This window comes from Megalobrama amblycephala, linkage group LG3 (genome assembly GCF_018812025.1).
Source record: "Megalobrama amblycephala isolate DHTTF-2021 linkage group LG3, ASM1881202v1, whole genome shotgun sequence".
Lineage (NCBI taxonomy): Eukaryota > Metazoa > Chordata > Actinopteri > Cypriniformes > Xenocyprididae > Megalobrama > Megalobrama amblycephala.
This window is the reverse complement of record NC_063046.1, coordinates 10,979,973-10,994,899: the sequence shown is the minus strand read 5'-3', so window position 1 is coordinate 10,994,899 and position 14,927 is coordinate 10,979,973. Positions and strand designations below refer to the sequence as shown.

At 37.9% G+C, this 14,927-nt stretch overlaps 1 long non-coding RNA gene across 1 annotated transcript; it reads left to right on the top strand.

Moving 5' to 3' along the window:
- Nucleotides 1-6,509: 6,509 nt before the first annotated feature.
- On the top strand, nucleotides 6,510-10,759 carry LOC125264475. The gene is made up of 3 exons (XR_007184087.1): nucleotides 6,510-6,662; nucleotides 7,861-7,930; nucleotides 10,523-10,759. It is a non-coding gene; the product is annotated as an uncharacterized LOC125264475 (long non-coding RNA).
- Nucleotides 10,760-14,927: the final 4,168 nt, after the last annotated feature.

The following is a 14,927-nucleotide window of genomic DNA, read 5'->3' as shown; positions in this document are numbered from 1 at the left end:
TTGAAATGACTTTGCCATAATTCTCCTGTATTTATGTATTTACTCATTTACATTCATGTCGCCCACTGTTCACTGTTTTCCTAAGGCCAACAGGTGGCGGTAAGCCCGGGTGCGAGAAACAAAGCAGCTGATAATGCCATAGCGACCGCAAGAAGCTCGTGAACTGCCGAATCGCGTTCACCCCCAAATGGCCGAAGCGTATGGCTGCTGCTGTTGTAATGGAACGTTCTATTGGCTTCCACTTCTTGTCAATATAAGTTCGACCAAAACAAACACACCTGTATCTTGATAGCTCCGCTCCCAAATTCACAAACAAACTATGCAGCACAGCCACCCCCCACCCCCGCCCCATGAGTGGACACGCCCCTTTCTACTGATTGGCTACAAGTGTGTTTTGGTGCTCAGTCCGATCCACTTTCAACAGCGTTTTTCAGAAATCACGTACTGCACCTTTACTTCAACCCATTCACTCACTCAAACTGTTTTCAGCAGCACTATTATGGTGTAAACTGTGGTTTATTAAGATGCCGCTATCACACATCACACTAAAATATTGAAAGTCCATTCTGTTTACATTTTCAAACTTTTCTGCCAGGGAATGTCCCAGTATCCTTGTATAATTATATCTTATCTCAACCATAAAGTCTCCTATGTAAAAGTAAACAGTATCTGAATGAACTCATTTATTAGTCAGTTTTATCTGTCTTTCACAATATGTCTCATGGCAAAATCCAATCAGAATTTGTAATTAAAATAAAATTGCTGAGGTAACAGTGTAACAGTGTAGAGTTTAGTTTTTATTTTACAATATAGAGAGGACTGTACACAGCATGCAATGTAATACTTTTAACAATAAACCTTCACAATGACACTGCTTTAAAGCACATAACACTTAATAATAGTAATACAATGACTGAGCTTAATATTTGACGTAGTGTATTTTTGTAAACAGAACTTGTTCCTGATGCATATTCCAGGCATGATTTAGGCATGAATCAAGTGCACTGTGCTTCCTCCTCGTAGACCATACTCGTGCACTCTCTTGTTCACATCCAGACGTTGTCCTGAAAGTAAATAATGTTAGCAATTACTGATTTGCAAACTAAAGTTTTTAAGATGGTGCTTCATATTTTCATGTGAATACATTTCATGAATCATTACAAATGACAAGGTCTGCATCAGATCAAGAACAATTTATAAATGCTTGATTACCTTCAAAAATCAGAGACATTTTCTCTGGTTTCTTCCCTGCACTTTCACAGGCCTCCTTCAGTAAAACGGAGATGCTTTCCATTGGGAACATGTCCACTTCCATGATCTTTCCTGCGCATTTGACATAGAGGTTGATCTTGTCCACTTCTGCAATTTGATCAGGGTCAGCGAGGTAGTTTGGGTAGTACTGTGACGGGATCTGTGGATGAACTGAATGACAGAGTAAAACAATGATTTGATATAATGACCTTGAGAATGAATCAGCATCAAGATCAATCTGTATATTAAATCAGAGTTCAGTTCAACAGGTTTGAAGGCTTCTAAAAAAAGTTTAAGTCAACAAAACATGCCATTTGTAATGCGTAATGGGACATATTTCTGTAAGTGAAACCTTTGAGGCCATAGGCGGAGTGTGTGTAAGGCTGAGGAAGGCTTCCCCTGGCAATGAGTCAAAAATTAGAGGGGGCTTGGCCAAAAATGCATCTGCACATTTAAACTAAATCAAATAAAGTGAAAATGAAAATGGGTAGGATTGAAATGTCAGGACACCGGCTTGATTTTATCTATTGGGAATTTCATTCCAGAATGCAGACAGACCTGAATGTGAGTTTACGGTGGGTTGTGCAGGACCTCTCCCCTCCTGGACCACCGACACCAACGTTTGAGCAGGTTTTGTGACTGGGATGTCATCTGAAAAGAGAAAGATAAACCTATTTTATTTGGAATAACATAGACGAATGAATTGAGCACAATAAGACCATGAATGTATTTTAAGAAAGGAAATAGTCATAATTTCATGTCAAGTTTAGTATTGCAGTTTCAGGATCTAAATTACTGAGATGGCTGCGTTAAACTATATGAATGCACGGTTACTTAAAATATATGCTCAACTCATATGAATGCAATTAGTTTATAGAATTCAACTTCAAATTCAAAAAACAATTCAGTCCATTGTATCCAACCGTTTGACTGGTGTCATGTAGCCTACCAAACAACGTCTTATGAACACAATGAGCTGTATGTGTATTATGGCTGCACGGTAATGGTTAAACTGATAATGACGACTATTCATCATTATGTGATTATATTTATGGTCAGTTAAGTGTAGGTGGCACACTGACTTCATTTAACCAACTAACTTCGTTAGATGGTAGCCTAAATCAACACAAAACAAATGGTTTTGGTGAGCGCTTTGTAATCTGCATTCACATTAGATTTTTAAAGCTACACAATTCGTTTGCAAATGAGACAAACCACAGATTCAGATTGCCCTGCAAATTCGTAAAGCAAAGAACGGTGCTCTCTCTCTCTATAATCAAATTTGATTATTTTTGGTTTGATCATAGCAGATTTAGTCACACAAATAAAATAGGCTTGTGAAGAAACAAAGACTGTATGAACGAAGCTTGACGCTTTCATTGAAATTGCCAGATTGCACAGATTAAGTAAAAAAAAAAACGGGAAGTAGCTATACCCTTTTAAAAGCTCCAATTTGGGGGATTTAATCTCTTTGCATCTGGCAACCACAAGAATGACTGCTAGTGGAGGCTTGTTATCAATGCAAGATAACGTGTTTTTAATTTGGGATTTGCGTTTTAAGGATAAATAACGAGCGGGCCAATATCGTGACGATATTTGTAATCAAGCGAGAGAAGCAGATATCGTTATCGCGATTAAAATATGATTAATCGTGCAGCCCTGATGTGTGTGGACTATATTATCTGGATGTGCAGCACCGTACGTTTGTTTGAACTCTCTGATGGCGTCGTCTGATTCTGATCCGCTGTCGAAGTGTTTTCAGGTGTTGAACTGCTGCTTGTCCACCCCCAGGAGTTTGGAATGATCTTCTCCAACTTCAAAGCATATTACAAATCAAAGGTTATTTTAAAGTAATATTTGAATGAAACGGTTTTTTTCAGGTCTAGTCTAGGCTTCTAATTTTCAGTAATCAGTAGACACAGAATGTCAGAACAGATTTCAGATTTCCACACAATAGCATTGATCAGATTATACACACGCCCACAACTTGTGCTTCATTGTTTCAAATAATGTTTACAGTGTAAGAAGAACTTTGACTGGTATGCAACTGATATACAATTTGCCAGTAAGAACTGAAGAATGTTTCTAAACAATTGATGGACCGCATTAAAATACTATATGGACGCTAATGATGTCCCACAACTGTTTGGTTACAAATATTCTTAAAAATATCTTCTTTGTCCATGTTTGGAACAAGCTGAAGGTGAGTGAATGACTACAGAATTTTCATTTTAGGTGAACTATCCCTTTAAACTGCGTCTGACAGAAGTGTAAGAGCTTTCACGCACGTCTTTCAAAATAAAAGTCTCGCATCAGAATTATGTTTGTTGTTGTTTCTTTGACTGACACTCTGCTACCCACTATATTATATACTTTTTTTTATAATGACTTTTGTTGTCATATCATATACTTTTTTACGCAAAATAAAACCATTATTTTTAAATGCTACCACTTCGTTTTGTAAGTAAACTGTAAAATGTTAATACTTTTAGCTATTCTGATAATGCTCTCAGCTTCACACATTTTACCATAGTTAAATCCAATGCAGTGGCATAGCAAGTCAGCCCCGGGCCCATATGCAAAAAATGTTCACGGGCCCCACTCGGTTTCGCGGGATGTGCGTCTTATGCGAATGAGTCCAAGAACTTTAATATAAATAAGATATTATCACTAACATGCAGACAAAACTTGTTAAAAAAATTCTAGGAATGACAACACCATGTGCTTTCCTCCATCATTTTGACTTTGCATTTAAAAATGGTCAAAAAACGGCTTTTCAACACAGTCTACGTTTGAATTCGACCGATTCGACTCAAGCTTTGGAATTTAAGAATGATCATAGCATCATTTCAGATGCGATGAGTCCTAAGATTTATGTTATGAAGTTATGAATTAATTATTCTGTCACAGACTTTTTTAATGCACGTTTTATTCCTAACAAATTAAGCCTACTAAAAGTTTCTTCTCTAAATATGTTTCCGTCACGTTTTATGTGCATTTTATTTCGTTGAATAAAGAGTATCAACCTCAGCGAGTATGAGTTACTTTTATTCACATCTTGTGCAGTAGCCTACCTTAAAATGTGCAGACGTAGTCGTTTTTTTTTTTTCAGAAAACCATTATGACTCATTTAAAATTCTGTTCTATAGCTTAGCTTACAGGCTATAGCAAGTTATTGACAACATTAATACTATACTTAATTTTTCTGAACATATGTACACAGGTTCTGTCTCGCGCACAGACGCGCGTGCGAGCCTTTTGAAGTATTTGTCTGAAGAAAGACGCGTTCGGCGTGTATACTGCGCACTATCTAGTGGACCTTTGTTTTCAAGCACTCAGTTCACTCTCGCATGGGCTGTTGTACAGTACACACACTGTCCGTGCCATCACGAAAATTAGGCTGCGTCCGCGAACCCCCCTGGTGATGATGAATGTTCGTGATGCGGATGGTGCGCGGACGCCCGAAGTATACTTTGGGGTTAAGCCCGTAATAGCGGGCCCGCAATCCGCCCGGGCCCATATGCACGTGCATACCTTGCATGCCCAGACGCTACGCCACTGATCCAATGCAAAATTGTTTGAGATTTAAATATTGACTTACCAGACTGGTCAAGTAGCTGATAAAGGTGTCCATGTTTAAACTGTACAGTTGTAGCAGTACTGCTCATATATATAGGCTATAACCTGCAACTTACTTTCACTTAAATCTGATCTTCCCACCCAGGTGCTTTCCCTTCAGAAATACCCCAAGTTTCTGCATTACTTCTTGCATTTGTATTTAGTTTTTTGATGTCTTAAAGGAATAGTGTACCCAGTTACATTTATCTTCTATGGCCAGTTGTTCAAAAAGTTTAATTGGATCAGAATGATCTGGATTTGGAAATCCCAAGTTTTGCTATCCAGGATCAGGTAATCCATCTTACTTTTGTGCTGGTTTTTCAAATGACCAAATCTGGATTACCAGTGCTCTACGGAGCCCCTAAAGGGACATGATGATAGAGAGAATATGGGTTTTGAATTAAATATAATATTTTTGTTGGATATTTACAGCTGTTTGGGGATTGTTTTATGGCACCAAAATCTTTTTTACTTTACAGTAGGTTACCAAAAGGCTAAATATGTAGGTTAATGTCTACTTCTAATTTATTTAACAGTTAAACTAATCAAGAGCAAAATAAAAAATGTGTATGTATATTACATGATATAAATGTTGTATTTTTTGACCCCTTTTTACTACATTTTCCTCCTGGAATCCACCTTGAAATCCTACCCAATGTTGGGATCAGGATAATCCTGTTTTATTGGATCAAAGTTACCCAAATCCTACTGACGAGTTTTGAACAACCCATTTTCAAGATTTGATCCAATCCAGTGGCCGAAATCCAATCAGATTACTTTTGAACAACTGGCCCCTAGTGTATAAAAAGGGTCACATATATTTTCCATAAAATTAGTTTATAGTGCTGACCACATCATTTAAACTCTAAAAAGAGTTTGTAAATTGTTTCTACAGTTTCATAAAGTGAAATCAATCAAATGTAGAGGTGTATTTAAATATAGTTACTAAAGAGAGACCTGATCACATGCTAGCTATGGCATGATTGTGTTTAGGATTGTGTTGACTCCTCACAGACAAGGACACTGTCTCACTGTCTTTGTTACATCCAAAAAATCCCCTGAATCCCCCTGAGGCATTTAGATGGTTAGTGCTTTATAATATATCCTCAAAAACCAAAGTCATTCTCCTTTTGGCTTTCCCTGTCCTTTCACATGCTTCTTGTAGCAAAATTGAGAATCTTTCCAAAGGGATCAACCTTCATGTTTTCCACGATATTACATTGCATTTGTCTGCTTGGCAACATCTTCTATTATTTCATATTTAGAGGATGGTGTTGTCCAAAAATGTGTTGTGTCCCACTGTAGAGTGTCTGAAATAGATGAGGGTTTGAAACAGTTTTAGTAGTTTGAGTATCTTCACAGTTTTATGCTTTTAAAAATGAATCTATTAAACCTGAAGTTTTCAAACTGGAAGGCACAGAAGGACTTGTATATGTTAATATTCATATGGACATTAAAATTATTTATACACTCTAAAAACTCCTGGGTTATTTCTTTAACCCATTTTCTGGGTTATTTGTGTTGGGTTAAAATTATGGGTTATTTTTTCAGCGAGTAACCATTTTCTGGGTTACAGGGCTAATATTTTGACCCAATTCCTGGGTTGTTTAGGTTTCTGGTTTATTTTTCAAAGAGTAACCCATGTTCTGGGTTAACGCCCCTTCCCCCCGCCCCCTGCTGTTGTTCTGGAATTTTCTCACAACAGTCGTTTGAAACAACCGTCACTTGAACTTGAACGCACTCGATCCGTTTTGGTCTGGGCTTCTTCGGTGCAACTTCGTCGCGTATTCAAGGTAAGCAAGTATTTTCAGTGTCAATGTAACGTAAACTTTTCTGTGTCCATGTCCCCGTTGCTATTTTAGCACTATTTGTTGAAAAAATGACCATGGCTTACCGTGGTAATTCTGTGGTTAGCATGTAGCCGCCTGCGGATATCGCGACAACATCTAACTAGTTTAAAGTCCGTGTAAAGTCAATATAAATATGTGTTTTGAGTTTGTCAGACTAAATAAGAAAGTGTTATTAACCACCCAGCCTCATTTGAATGATTAAAAATAACGATAAGTTCATGAAATTAGGTGTCAAAATGGTTGAAATGCTTTTTACACATCGTTGAGAAACGTATGACCCATTTAATGTGTTTAGAAGAAAATGACTGAATTTACTTTACACGGTCTTTAAATTCTATTTTCCATAAACTGTGCTGTACTTATCTCATTGTTATAATACTGGTAATAATACGACAGGTACAGTGCAGCTAGTGGCGACTCCATGCCGCGTTAAGGGGGTCGAACACCGGACGAGAAGCGCCGCGCCGCGTCTAGGACAACTCGAGGTATCGCATACTTTCTCAGTTTATGGCCAGCAATATTGTTATGTTTAAGGACATTATGAAATTAAGATAATGTCAGTACTATGTTATGATTGTACTGTATAATTAAATACAACCGTTGCTGAGTCTGCAGTCTGAACACTTTACCTCAGAGCGTCCGTTAACTGAATGAATTGAGAATATCACCTGAAAATACAATAACATCAGCAATTTTTATTCATGCAGCTGATTTCTGTAAATTAATGTAAAACTAACTTTATATTGCAGCACATGGTGAAGTCAGTATATACATTAATGACGATTTGAGACAAATAAGTGTAAATTTAATATAAATCTATGTACATGGCGCTCTGTGGCGCTGCAGGATTTTGAACAAGGTCCTGAACCGTTGCTGGGCGCCGCGGACAGACGCCGAATGGCGCCGCCGGTGTGTGTACACTCATAGAGAATAATGTGTTTGAATTTTAAATACGCTTCTCTTCCGGTGTGCGACCCCCTTTAGCTGCGGCTAGAGCGACGAGGCAACACAATAGTTGAGTTATGTTAACCAGCTACGCTGTGCTTATCATATTATACAGTGCTCTACGGGCTTAAGTAGTCAAAGTTAAAGAAGTGTGTCAAGTCTTCAAATTGTTGCTAACCTCTATTGTTTTCTCCAGGTCTTTTTAAATGGACAGCTTTGTCGCTGATAAGCTAACTGAGTGGCGGATGTCTGAGCTGATTTTAGAGGTGAGCGTTTTACTCTTTTAAGGGATAGTTCACCCAAAAATGAAAATTTGATGTTTATCTGCTTACCCCCAGGGCATCCAAGATGTAGGTGACTTTGTTTCTTCAGTCAAACACAAATGATGATTTTTAACTCCAACCGTTGCCGTCTGTCAGTCTTATGCTGTGTTCACACCAAACGCGAATAGAGCGTCTGGCGCGAATGATTTCAATGTAAAGACGCGTTTACGCGCGTCTGGAGGTCTCGCGGCGCGAATGAGGCGTTTAGCGTGTGCGCGAATTCGCGTCTGACGCCCGAGTTGAAAAATTTGAACTTTGTCGTAAATGCGCGCCGCGTTAACCAATCAGGAGCCTGCTTGCTGCTGTGGCGGCAGGCCCGCCCGGAGTCACTCATTCAAAATGGAGGAACGACTGATATTATCAGTGAGCAGTCACCCAGAGATTTATGACACAAGTTCATACTTCAGACAGGAATAAAAAGGACCTCGCTTGGAAGAGTGTCGGTGAGGAGATTGGGCTACCTGGTAAGTTGTAAATACACATTTCACTTTTGAGTCACGTACACATTTATCGACCCGCGGCCTTCCCGCGACGCTGACCCCTACGCCGCTGTTCTGCTCTCCAGAGCAAATACAAAGCGGTAGCTCTCTCGATGAACGCACGATCAACATCAGCCATCTTGCAAACAGACAACCGCCTAGCACTTGCCCCTCCCACAAGAAGCGGATTTCGCCTCGGTCTATTTCACTCTAGACGCGCGAATGCATTCAAAATGTTCAAGCGGCAAACTAGACGCGGTAGACGCGAATTTGACGCTCTATTCGCGTTTGGTGTGAACGCAGCATTATAATGCGAGTGAATGGTAACACAATTTATAAGAGTCAAAAAATATGCTTAGACAAATCCAAACTGAACCCTGCGGCGCGTGACTACACATTAATGTCCTAAGACACGAAACAATCGGTTTGTGCGAGAAACCTAAAGCCCCGTTCACACTGCAGGTAAAAGTGGCCCAAATCTGATTTTTTTTTTTTTTTTTTTTTTTTTGGGTCAAGTGACCAGGTCAGACTTCTTCAGAGGTAGTATGAACACTCAAATCTTGCCCAGATCTGATTTTTTCAAATCAGATTTAGACCACATACATATGTGGTCCTGAATCAGACCCAGATCTGATTTTTTTTCAATGCGACCGCAGTGTGAACAACCGAGACGGATTTGATGCGACTTTTACGTCAATCTACGTCGACATTTGTCACAATTATGCGCCGGCGAGTTACCCCTAGACACAACAGACACAGACAGTAACATTAAAAACTTGACTAGTTATGGAGAACAGCGATGGAGCGAGTCAATGGAGGGAGAGTGAGGTGTTAGACCTAATTAGTATATGGGGAGATACTTCAATTCAAGCTAAACTAGAAGGATCCTACCGTAACCGCTCCGTTTTTGCTCTCTTTCTCTTCGTTCTTCTCCTCTTCAGCACCTGCTCATTAATGTTACGGCTTCCATTACACAAACATTTTGAAATAAAAGCGAAAATGCTTATTTCCTCCATAACCTCCCGAACTTTAGTGCAACCGCGTGCTGCGTCTGATGTCATTGTTATTGTTCTTTTGCGCATGCGGGTTAGTTTGAAACCTCAAACAGTTCACACTAAAATCAGATATAGGCCACATTTTAAAAGGTAATGTGAACACTAAAACAAAAAATCGGATCTGAGCAAAAAATCTGATTTGAGCATTAAGACTTGCGGTGTGAACGGGGCTTAAGCGATTGCTGAACGCAGTTGGACATAGTGGTGTTTTAGAGGTAAAAAATTATATAAATAATTTTCGGTTTCTCGCACAAACCGATCGTTTCGTGTCTTAGGACATCAATGTGTCGTCACGAGCCGCAGGGTTTAATTAGGATTTGTCTAAGCATATTTTTTGACTCTTATAAATTGTGTTACCATTCACTCGCATTATAAGACTGACAGACGGCAACGGTTGGAGTTAAAAATCATAATTTGTGTTCGACTGAAGAAACAAAGTCACCTACATCTTGGATGCCCTGGGGGTAAGCAGATAAACATCAAATTTTCATTTTTGGGTGAACTATCCCTTTAACTGCCCTCATATCATCTCTCTATACCTAAATATTTTTCTTTAATATGACTTAAATGTGTCAGTGCAAGATTTTGTGACAGTCACAACATCTTTGACAGTGGGGAATGCATCTCTATAATAACCCTTATAGTTAAAAGATACTTGTGCCTTGTCTTTAAGCTGTTATGCATAATAATGGGCCAGATATTCACCTTTGCATTAATGTCATTACACTTGTTAGTGAAAGAAAAGATGGACAGGATAGACTGTCATTCACACAAAATGGGTAATGCTGCAAAAGAACCACATTAGTTAACTAGCAAATTGGGCCACTTTTTTTTTTTTTTTTTTTTTTTGCTTTTTTTTTTAAACAAAAAAAAACAAAACAACAGCATTCCCTTAAAAGTGATTATTTGTTAGCTTGATAATCAAAGAGTGTCTGGTGAGTGGTTCACAATTGTCTCGACTTGTTAACAATACTCATGTTGTCTTGTTTTCTGTCTTTCAGGTGAAGACAGAGATGAGGAGGCATTTCTTCTCTTAGATGAGGACACTATCAAAACTCTTGTCCCTCAAGTTCAATCCAGTTATTGAATGTTGTCAAATGTTTGAGAGAGAATGAGTTGTTTTTCTATTTTTTCTAATGTCTAATGTTATTACAGTGTGACCTAAGATAAATAGGTCTAAGTGTGTAGAGTTTATGTAAAGTTTAATTTAATTTAATGCAATAAAAAATGTAAAAGTGCTTGAAGTGTGTAAGTGTCTGAAGTTTTATTTTCTGAAATAAGGCATACTTGCATAGTAACCCAAGTTAGGTTATTTTTGACCTTTGACCTTTGGTTAAAAAGGGACCTACTGATTTCTGGGTTATTTCAACCCAGATATTGGGGTTGCTCTTTTGACCCAGAAGTTGGGTTATATTAACTACAATTTTGGGTTATTTTAACCCAAAATTTGGGTCAGGTATTTAACCCAGAAATTGGGTCAAAAAGAATAACCCATTTTTCTGGGTTGAAATAACCCAGAAATTAGTTGGTCCCTTTTTAACCCAGGATTTGGGTCAAAAATAACCCATTATGGGTTATTTTTGACCCAGGAGTTTTTAGTGTGTACTTACATTTTGTCACCATGATAAATGCCTGAATCCATTTAGGTAAATCAGTAATTTATGTTTCTAAGGCTATCTGTGATATATACGGAGAGTCACCAATGCCACTCACACATTATTAAAACAACACTATCTATTGAAACTGAAAGAAAAACTTTCAGTCTTTCTCCAAAACAATACTTGACCTATTCAACATTAGAAAGCAGCTGTTTAGAAATCACCTTACTTTTAATCACCTCAGGTTTTACTTTCAAAGCACACTATTGTCATGTGACTCACTGATGACTATTTACAGCATCCTCACTGTACAACAACACTGCTGGGGGGTATTCCAGAAAGCAGGTTATGTGACATACCTGGGTATGTTTAAGAGTGAGTAAGCGGATAACCTCAACTTTCGGTTCCAAAAACGGAGGTAACTTTTAGGGTATGTAAGTAACCATAGCAACTTGCATCTGAATTCCTCTTAAACTAACTAACCCTTTACCCTTTTCAGAGAGCATGTTATATTATCAATATGGTTATATCAATGTATCTAAATTTGTTATATAGTTACAGTTATATACACAATGTTATATTATACAATATATAACTGTTTATTCAGTTCTAATATATGAATGTATTTTATTGTCATCTCACACATGGATCTGCTTTTTATCCTTTATAACAGGACATTTTCTATGCTATAATTTCTATAATAAAATACATATCATATATGTGAGATCTTATTTAATAATTAGCATCAAACAAACAATATTAAGATTAAAAAATGATTGCATAACCACCCAATAGGTGGTGATGTGCACCAAGTAGGTTATGTAAATCGCCATTAAACAAAAGAAGAAGAATGAAGTAGAATGGCGCGCTTTTTCTTAGCGTCTGTTTCCATGGTGAATCATCAATTCGTCGCTCTGTTGAGAATGTCTTGTGTGTTAACCGGGAACATACTCTGGGTTGACTGAATTTACTCCTGAGGGCTGTTTCATAAAAGATGCTAAGAAAAGCGAGGATTAAACTCCAAAACCTGACTTGAATTAACCTAACAAATGAGTTTGGGCTAAAACGGTTTCATAAAAGGTAATTGAAGTTCACGCAGTCCCGCTAATTCGATCCAGGTTTACCTAGTCAAGATAATTTCGCGTGCACGCTTTTCTTAAGCAGCCCTAGAGGTCGATCATGGATCAAATCGATCCACCATAGGAAACGGCATACATTTTGTGCTATTTTATGCGTTTGAGACATGGTGTTTTCCTTAGTGCATAACTTACTTTTCACAAGTTTATTCTCCATCTGTAAATGTCAGAAAGTCATGCAAATATTTCCATTTTGAGGCTAAACTTCACATTGAACGAGCGCTGCTGCGCGCATGCGCGCTAAACAGACGGGACGCAATAGAAGCGCAATAATTCTAAAATATACATTTCGCTAAAATATTTGATGTTGGACTTAAATGTGCCTTATGTACACTTTCAAACCTACAAGTAAGTGTATTTTTATGATAGTAACTGTAAATGGACTATTGTAATGGGGTAAATCAATATACTTTGGGACAATTACTGAGTTTAGATTCATCTTACCAATTAAAATTTAGTCTGTGCATATTAATTTTAATTTTTAATTTTGTGATTTTAATTTCTGCTCTTCTAATAACCATAAAGAGTACTACTGCCAAACAAAACCAGAGAGAAATGTATTCATATATTTTAAAACAATCTAATTAAATATTGGGCACAAAACATTTAGCCAGTAAGAAAGGAAAACATACACACACAAATATATATATATATATATATATATAATTCAGGTTGATTAGGACATTTTTCCCAGTCATTTCAATAGCAAAAAGTGTCCTAATCAACCTGAATTCCATATATATATATATATGAGACCAGAATATAGATTAAATATGGGCCTTGGAAAAGGCTAGCTGACTTTATTGTGCTTTGACTACAGTGGGTAGTTTCAGTGTGGACAACAACCATGCATGCCACTTCAGCAGGCTGCATCTTACTCTGTCACTCTTCTCATAGCTTTTGCTGGCTCTGAAACACTCACTTGGTATTTCTCCTGCTCTTTGTCTAGCAAAAAAATCACTCATCACTTAATGAAAGCTTACAAATGAAGGCCTGATCGTTTCAGGGGCCTTGTCACAGGTTTATTGATTTTGAATTTCTGTGTTACTTTTGCTATATTTTCACACTTAAAACAATGATTTGGTAATCCTCTTGTATTCTTCTGTGCTAAGAAATAAGTCTCCTGACAGTTCTCTCCCAAGTGCTTCCATTGTTATCAGCATTAAGTCTAAGAATGATTCAGTGGGCTATATAACAGCTTAGCTGTTTGTTAGCCTGCTCAGCTTAGCCTGGTTGTTAGCCTGCTCCGGAGCAGGCTATCTGCAAAGTGTAAATCTCCATAGTAACTTAATGTAGATTAATTTAGCCTCCCTTCATGCAACCGAGTCAGGGCTAAATTCAGCCAGGATAACTGGAAAATCCCAGCTTAATCCCTTATCTTGCTTTTGTGCAATACCCCCCTGGACGCATTTTTGGAACCAGCATACCACGAGTAAGCAAGGTTTGGGTTCTTTTGTTCGGTTCTTCGACGCTCATCCTGGACTTGCTGTCATAGCAACAGGTCCGTAAGCTCAAACCTGCTCGGGAGCAGGCTTATTTCATGTAAACAGGATTACATTGCATCTTTTTAAGCACTTTCCCACAAGAGTACCCTAATGTAAACCAGGGACAATAATAATGATTTAAAAATAAATTTGCAAATAATACTTTAATGCCGTGTAGTGTCATAATATAGACACCGACAGTTTTACTCTTTGAGAGATTCATTCGTGAGGGAATAATTACGTAATAATTTTTATTGGAGTCTTACACACATGATGTACAGATGTCTATGCCGTACATGCATTTGTGCATTTGAACCGCGACAGATATTATGGGAGTGGCTTGATGAAGCGCAGGAGATGCAGATAACTTGATCTTGACCCTTAAGAAACTTTAATTAATGCTGTCAAATATGCTTCAAAGGTAAATTAGTTGCTAATTACAACATTGAAATAAAAAATTGCCTGTACAAATACTAGAAATTGTGAATATAGCCTAAATAATTGGGTAATCAAGTAAAAAAAAAAAAAAAGTGCACATTTGATTTATCCATTATAACATTTATGTCGTTCTTCTGTCATTTATTCGCTTGGCTGTTTCCTTATAAATGTCTAGAAATTCGTCAAGTTTTTCGTCAGGTGTCTTTTCTCATTCTATGATGTCATTACGTTGCCGTCTTGACTCCAGCCAATCGCTGCATTGCTGATCGTGGTTTCGTGTATCGATACATCTGCCCTTTCCATGGAACACGAGAACACGCAGTAATCTTAGACAATTTAATCCAGATATTTTAATCCAATCTGCAAATTCGTTTGAAGAACCAAATTAGCCAGAGTTCAGTTATCACGATTAGAAGATCTGGCATCTGTCAAATCATCTCAGATGTATTAAGCGAGGTACGAAGAATATGCCCCTGGTCCGCGTGTAATCCACATATACCAGAGGTGGGCCGGATCTGGCCCACACTATGTTGCTGTCTGGGCGACAAGAATGATTTTAAATGCACGTTCATGACTGTTTCAGGAAGCACGGATGGGAGGGGAGGAGGAGGCGGAGGGAGGGTCTAGCTAGCCTCTGTTTAACAGTTAAACTAATCAAGAGCAAAATAAAAAATGTGTATGTATATTACATGATATAAATGTTGTATTTTTTGACCAGTTTTAAAGTTTTACTACATTTTCCTCCTGGAA